The 8,379-nt window shown below is 46.0% G+C and overlaps 1 long non-coding RNA gene across 1 annotated transcript; it reads right to left on the bottom strand.

The window, feature by feature from the left end:
• Positions 1 to 279: 279 nt before the first annotated feature.
• LOC138450178 (uncharacterized) lies at positions 280 to 5,002 on the bottom strand. Its single transcript, XR_011260180.1, has 3 exons — positions 4,824 to 5,002; positions 3,860 to 3,922; positions 280 to 1,110 (listed from the first exon to the last, which is right to left on the bottom strand). It is a non-coding gene; the product is annotated as an uncharacterized lncRNA (long non-coding RNA).
• Positions 5,003 to 8,379: the final 3,377 nt, after the last annotated feature.

Below are 8,379 nucleotides of genomic sequence, written 5' to 3' on the forward strand. Positions count from 1 at the left end.
GACACGAAGGAAACAGGTAATTCGAGGCTACACCCATCAACACCACAGGTTTTGCATCTGCCTTTTCCACTGTTCGACTAATGAACTAGACCCCCATCTTTTTCTTAGAGGGCCATGCGCAGCGAGGCCGCCAGTAGTGGCAGATGAGTGCTATACCAGAGTACTAAGATTACATTACAGCACAGTTTGGCATGCAAGACTACATGCAACATTGATCACTAATGGGGGCTGCATACCCTTAAACCAGAAGCAATAACTCATTTGAATTCACTTACAGTGTAAGATGTAAAACAAAGATATCTTTATTGAGTACAAAAAATATTAACGACAAAGTAGAGCAGGACATTGGACCGTTGACTTGGAGCAGCAAACATATGTACAGCAGTGACTTGTTCAGGGGGTAAGTGGTGTAACCGCATCTGAAACAGTCCCATTCAAGCGGGGGATAGAAGAGCAATTACTGCAGCAGCCTAGCAACTGCACATGGCCTTTAAGCATGACAGTGATGCAGTGACACTAGATTTACATGCGGTCTAGCCAATCACGACGGGTGTAGTTCTAAGCAAATATGCAGCCTGATTCATGGAATTATTTGCGTGAAAACGCAGATTTGCGCGCCTTTCTGCCCGAAAATCCCCATACTTCAAACATGTCCTCTGAAACTGATAGGCATCATAAAATCTGGCAAAGCACTTTAAATCTGACCAAGGGGTAAAACTGCACATCCCGCTCCCCGCCAATGAAGAATGGTCCTGGTGGTCACATACGGGCCCTGCCACCACCTCCAAAACAAATGGAAACTTGTCAGGTTGGAATCCACCCAAACTATAGCTTTCCGGATCTTCGGACCACCTTAAATAAACTCGCCCCTGAACCACACACACACACACACACACACACACACAAAATAAATAACATTAATAATACTGTGGTAGTGCTAATGTTATGAGTTCTGGATAAGAAGAGGCCTTGCGGTGTTCCTCCATTGTGGTTGTACAGTCTTTTTTGTTACGTGCGGCAGCACCACCCACAGCCTTTGTTGCGGCAGCATTTGCAGCAGTAGGAGCAGAGGGATAGGACTGAATGTCTCTTTATTCGCAGCAGCGGCATCTAGACGTGGAAGGAAATAAGAGGTAGGTGAGTATATGATGCTTTAGCTGCACGGTTATTACATCGCCCTAGCATTGCCCACCAAACACCATTGCTCTAAATGTAGTAATGTTGCCCAATGTCTCTTGCTTGGTAGCAGCGATATCTAGTCTAGACATGGAAGGAAATAGGAGATAGCTGATTGCATGACCATTTAGCTGGACACTTATTACATTGCCCTTGCATTGCCCATCAAACACCATTGCTCTAAATGTAGAAATGATGATTAATGTCTCTTGCTTGGTAGCAGCGTATCTAGACATGGAAGAAAATAAATAGGAGGTATCTGAGTGCATGACCATTTAGCTGGACGCTTAATACATTGCCCTTGCATTACCCACCAAACACCATTGCTCTTAATGTACTGAGGATCTAGCCAGGACTTCTGGAACTTTATTTCAGAAATCTCTCCGACCATGTGTGGTAAATGTGCAAATTGTTTCCCATCCCTTGGTTAAATCAGCTGTAAGAAGATATATTGGACACACTTCAGAATTGTAAGACAAGTGATTTTAATAAGTTTATTATGTATATCAATTGTATGTTTTCTTTTTCTTTTAGTGTGGTTTAAATGGAAACCTTTTTCCAACTAAATAAATGTAATTGAATACTGATGAAATGACCAGCGATCCATGCTGACAACTCTTCCTCAAAACACGGTAACATTGTTATTATGTGGGTGAATAAAAATCTTTTTAGAATACCCTGCAAATTCCCTGAAATGGCTGACCACAACTCTTCCTGAACACTTTGCCATGTTCTCCTAGCATCTGGGAGGACATTCCCTGGCTGACCACAACTCTTCCTGAACACTTTGCCATGTTCTCCTAGCATCTGGGAGCGCATTCCCTGAAATGGCTGACCACAACTCTTTCTGAACTCCATTCCCTGAAATGGCTCACCACAACTCTTCCTGAACACTTTGCCATGTTCTCCCGGCATCGGGGAGCACGTTCACTGTAATGGCTGACCAAATTCCTTCTAAACTCTGTGCCATGGGCCCCCACCATCGGAGGAGCTCATTCGCTGAAATGGCTGACCAGAACTCATTTCCAGGAAATGGTGGACCACAATTCTTCCTAAAACTTATTCCATGTTCCATGGCAACTGGGGAGGTGTGGCCGAATGGATAATTTGTAAACAGTGGTTTTCTCCATTGAACACATCGTGTGATTATTGTCTCCAAATTGCATTCTGTCTTAACGCTTCAATTCCCATTTTTGTCAACACTCGCTTACAAGCAGACTAGTCGCTAGCATTAAACATGTTTTCAATTTCTAAACTCTGTCAATGCTTGTGACTACAGCCGAGTGGCTATTACGCCCTTTGATTTATGTTGCCCGAATCTCACTACTTAATTCCAACCGATTTATTCAAATAGTTCATTACTTTTTGCTTGTGCACTTAGCACAGATTATGAATTACACCGTTTCTACCAACAAACAAGGCTATTAGCGTGACAATGCAACAAAAAGTCAATTATAACCAGGGAAACCGAAATAACCAATAGCGGGCAGAACTGTTGCATGTGCTGGGTATCTTGGCTAAGACCTAGGGGGTCATTACGAGTTTGAAGGTAGCCATGGCACCATTAGCGCCATGGCTGCCTCCAAACCCGGGTCCCGGTCCAGTCTGGCAGAATGGGGATTTACCGGGATATTCCTACCTGTGCAGACCCGGTAAGTCCCCATTCAGTTTACCATTCCCCATTTCCATTTGAGCCCCCATAGGGCTCAATGGCAATGGGGAAGGCACTAATAGCGGGCCTGCAAATTGCGGGCCCGTTATTAGCTACAAGGTCCCCTAACGAGACCCGCAGGGAACGGCTGGTCAGACGAGCCGTTCCTGCTTGGACCCGCTAAGGGACCTCGGAATAGGGCGGTAAGGGTTTACCGGCAGCGGTCTCCTTACCAGTGGCCATTAACCCTAACCCTCGTAATGAGGCCCCTAGTCTTTGAAACTCTTCTACAAACAGGATTGCTCATATTGATCGTGAATGTTAAATACTGTGGGATTTCACACTGAGTGGAGCGATCGAGCCGTTGACCACTTGCACGGGAGGCAGAAACAAGTGGGTACTATTGGGCAGAGATTAGCCTGGCATTTCAGGCTGGAGTGGCCTGTGGGTGGTCGGATAAGGTTTACATGCAAAGCCATGTCCCTGCCTGAAGTAAGGCCATTGAGAGCATTTTCACGTGAGAATAAGCTCTTTCAGCGTTCGTTTGTTCGTTCTCAGCAGAGAAGTTATAGTTTTAATAAAAAATATACCTAGCCTGGATTTGTACTGTTATACACTGTCAGATTGCAAGAGCCTACAAAGGTTGTGGTATATTGGTTGTTCACTGCATGCAGGTCTTTGTATTTACAACCTGCAGGAGTCCGCCATTTTGGGACAGTTGTTATTGACGCAGCCCAGGCGTAAACAGACGCTTGAGCCCGTCAGCCCTATTCATCCCATGGGAAAGGTAAAATGCCACGAGTGAAAGGCTCCTTCCAGCGGACAGGATTCCGGGACAGTTTGCCCTTCGCTCTGCATTTAGTCAGTTACATCCACAGGAAAATATACCCCGGTCTTGGAAACCAACAACTGGGTGAAGGCTCACATCATGTCTTCCCTCAACACATTGAGCTGCTGGCTGGCTGCCTGGTATCAACATGTCACCCCCATCAGTAAGTGGTATGTCAGCATTAACCAATGCACACAGCTTACCAGTAAACTCGGTTCTGCCATCGCAGGGTCAGAGGCACTCGCCGGGGGCTCAACGCTGTCCACCTGCAGAGTGAATGAACATGGAAAGTTTAGCTGACTTCAAAGCCTGGGCACCGAAGTGAACAGCCTGGCACTGTCGAGTCTGCACTGAAGTCAGGCAAGTGGCCTGAGAACATGTGACCCTTTAGGTGTGCACAAGGGCAGGACTGCGGACATTAGTGGGTTAAAGGGGGTGAATGAGTCCCCACTGAGGTGTATACGGTCAACAATGAGTCTATGACTGTGATATTAAAGTAGTCCATGGGGGAATGCTATAGGCGAAACCAATGGCGTGCAATGAAGAAGTAATGTAAGGAATGACCATGAGCGCCCACACTCTGCCATCCGCAGCTAAGGGAGTGACGCCAGGTCCATCTAAGGACAGAGAGAGTCGTGTGAGGGACACATGCCCTGGAAGAAATCAGAGAGATGGAAGCTTGTCAGGATGTTGGGAACAGCAGGAGGTAGAAGAGAGCGAGGGAGGAAAATGGAAGCAAGACTTTGGAATCAAAAACCAGTGTCAAGAGACGGCCAGGAAGAGTAAGTGAATTAATGGAAAGACGGGCCTAACCTGCGGCCATGCCACACCCCTACACAGAGAAAACACCCCATAGAACATATGCCCAATGATGGACATTGCAGGCACTCCGTGTTATGCATTACAGTGGGGGTTGGCCGATAAACGTAAAAGAGAACAGAGTGGCTATCACCTACGAATTTATATTCTTGCAGGCACAATGCAACACAATGTTGCTGAAAACCTAAGCATCTGGAAAGAAGAGATGCAGAGGATGAAGGGCAGGGAAAAGGAAGAGAGCTATAGAGCAACACAGAAAAACGTGGAATGAAACTGAACAAAACAATAACAATAACTGTGTCCGGGGAACTTGACAGCATGAAAGCAGAATTGCTAGTGGAAAGTCACCTGGCTGGTGGATGCGCTGTGGGTCCCATGGAAGAAGGTAGAGAGCACTGTGCAGATCAGGCAGGCGGCAAGCAGCTTCATGTTGCTTCTGTCCTTTTCTCCTTGTCTCCTTTCTCTTTCTTGCCTTTTGGCTTTTTCTCTTTGCCTCTTGGTTCCAGCTGCAGCAGACTCTAGTGATCTCTGGGCACTGGAGGAGTTGCTGAACTACTCACCTGAAACCCCAGCGTATTTATAGAGGTCCTCCCCAATGCCAGGCGGTGGCAGTCCCCTTCCAGTAAACAGGAGCTGCAAAGTTCACCTCTCCCTTATCTCTGGTTCACGGAATGTCCTGGAAACGACCACAAAGGCAGAAGGAACAGGGGGCACGGTTTGGGAAATTTCCTCTCTAGGGTTGAACAGTTTTTACGGTAAATTCAATTGGGTGATTCGTGCCAACAAAAATACGCACTGTCAAAGCCAAAAGTTTTGTCTTTTCTGTGGGCATGGGATCCAATTTTTCCAGGCACTGCCATAATGGTAAGCTAAGAACAACTGGCAAATGGTTCCTATACAAGAGTCCAAAATGCCAATGCGTGCTTAAACAGGAATTCAGTGCACGGAATAAATGCAATGACTCACTTGCTGCTTACAAATGAAATGGCTAAAGGCACACTAGGTTAAGGTAGTTTTATTACTTCGGGTGATGGTTGCTATAACTGGTTTACAAAGGCAATTAAGCCATTACCATTCAGAAGGATAATCAGAAAGCACAGAGCTAGACTCAGAGACGTCCAAGGGGGCACGGGAATTTTCTGTGGGGAGGGGTGGTAAGTGGGTGCTAATGGCCATAGGGGCTAGCAGCCTGGGTGTCCCTCCTCACATGCCATCTCCCACTGATGTTCACTTCCCATGACAATAGTTTTGGCTTGTAGGCAGCGCTTTTAGCGCCACCTAATAGCCAAAACTAAAACAAGAATCTGGTCCTAAGCGAAGTAGTCCTTTTAAAGAAAACAACTACAAAAAAGATCAATTTAGAAAGACTGCTCCGAGACCACACAGAGCGATCTTTCTAAAGCGAACTGTCATGCCCCTGCCGCACATAAGTGTGCACAGGGGCTGACAGGCACTCAAGGACCCGGAAGCGGCGTCGAGGGAGAGGAGGTGTGTTTGTGTGTTTGTGTGGTAGGTGTTCGTGTTGGATTGGGCATAGGGGAGTATTGGGTGGGGAGGGGTTGGCGGGGGCTGAGGGAGGGAGGTTTGGGGGTTTCAAACCCCTGCTATTGGGAGGTGTTGGGATTGATGGGGGGCATGGAAATGTGGTTTTTCGGTTTTGTGAACGTCGCCAAAAATCTGCGAAAAAAAATAAGTCCTTTAGGTAGGCGACCTATACAAAATCGAAATATCACGTAGAACCAAGAATCCTGATCAATTTGCAAAATCATCAAATGATTACATTTCCTCAACACTAAAACAAATAATGGATAGTAGTGTGTGTATCTCACTTCTTCATTTTAGATAAAGGTAGTCTTAACCTGATGTTTACATCATACCGTACTATAAACTCAGTCATAGTTTGTCCAAACACATTGCCACTGCTCCACTTTTATGAGCTACAATTCTAACCTGGCAATAGGTGGAAGATGGACGTTTTTCTTTCAAGCCTTTTAAACCCACTATAATTTTGCTGTTTGTTGTATTACACAATGTATATCAATTGAGCTTCGAAATTAAAAACCAATTCAAAAGATTTCCCATTCCTTAAAATTTAATTTTAGTTCACAACGGTCAGAGACACACTTTTCTAGAACTCTAATAATCCTTCAAATTTGTAGTATTTCACCCAGCCATGATCAACACATTTTTGCAGCAACTATTGTAACATCTGCTGATTTATTCTGTAAAGTTTGCACTTCCAGTAATGCACCTTTCTGCAGCTCGAACGATCATCTTATTCGTCTTATTCTCCTATGCTTGCATAGTCCACCCTTCTATCCCCAACCCATTCTACCGCACAGCGCGGCATGTTTCGGCGTGATCCTTTTGGCACGGCCATCTTGTTTCACCACTGTGGACACAGAGCCCTTTTCGCTTCGGCCACAGTTGCGCGACAGCCAACTCGGTGCTGGTCATTTGACACAAGGATCATTTAGGCACAGCTGCTAAGGGCCCAATTCATGGAATTATTTGTGCATTAAATAGGGACTTTGCGCGCCAAACTGCGTGGAAAATCCAGTTTGCCCATTCATGGAATCTACTGCGCAGTACTTTTTGCTACAGTGCGGGGGCTGCGTGCAGGCTCTGTGCGCTCTGCGCCCGTGCCTGCACCTTGCTACACTGTATACGTGCACCCCTTAGTTAGATTGGAACCTCGGCTGTGTGCATACAACCCTAAATCAGACTACCAATCTGTGTACTGCGCGGTGAATCCTATGAGCAAGTGTATTTATGCCTGCCTTTGGGTGGCAGATAGTATGAGGGCTTTGTGTGGCCATTTCCCTGCCGAGAGGTTGCACGGTCGGATCCATGAATACTTATTGTTCTGCACGATAGTGGGCCGTGCGATGGACTGAATGTGGCCTGTCCCTCCTAACGCTCCCATTTTCCCTTGTCCTGCCTCATTTTACGAGTTTCAACCCTTCCCTGCCGTCTGCGCAAACCAGGCCCACGCCCTGCCTGGTATCTCGCGCAAGGAATTCACCCACTCGCCGAGACGTGCCGAGCATGCGCAAAGTCCCGCAATCTAGGAAAAAGTGCTACGCAGTAGATTCTATAAATCGACAAATAGGATTTTGCACGCAGTTTAGCACGCAAAGTCCCTATTTACAACGCAAATAATTCCATTAATCGGGCCCTTAGCGTCTGCATTTAGCAGCTGACTTTGCAGCCTATTTCTAAAGCACCCTTGCACCTGATGAACGATGCGATTTGGGCTGGATTAACTCTTGCAAATGCCACATGTTCACAGGTACTGTGCTGCACACAGCCTGCGAACGTGTGACATTTGCAGGAGATAATTCGTCACTCAGCGGACAATTTACATATAGGCTGCTAAGTCAGCTGCTAAATGCTGACATTTAGCAGCTGTGACTAAACAGCTCTCGCGCCAAATAAATGCATAAAGTGGAATGCATTATTTAAAAAAAAGAAAATTACGAGCGGTCACCATACCCGAATCAGCACTCAACCACAAGGCCACATGGAGCTTAGTACTTGATTGGGCACACGTTTCATACTTGGCCTACAATATTATATAAACATTCTGAAGTATTACTACTTCCATATAACCCATAAGCTTCCTTTAGTCTTCATGTTATGTGCCGGGCCTTTAAGGCAGGGGGCCAGGGTTCTGATACCCGAGTACATATTTGCTTCTTTTGAATAGCTGAGAGATATATATTTGTTGTCCTTCCTGTGCAAATATATATATGTCTTTGCAGTGTAAGTATAAAAGTTGTGCTTCCCTCGCAGTGATATATTACAGGGCCTGCAGAAGCAGCCCTGTAGTTATGGTTAAGTTGCACAGTAAGAGCACTTTTGGACGGCTTATAACTTTGCCGCCCTTGGACGAATCCTCACG

The sequence above is a fragment of the Ambystoma mexicanum genome, chromosome 1p (assembly GCF_040938575.1).
Source record: "Ambystoma mexicanum isolate Mex_15411 chromosome 1p, UKY_AmexF1_1, whole genome shotgun sequence".
In the NCBI taxonomy this organism is placed as follows: Eukaryota; Metazoa; Chordata; class Amphibia; order Caudata; family Ambystomatidae; genus Ambystoma; species Ambystoma mexicanum.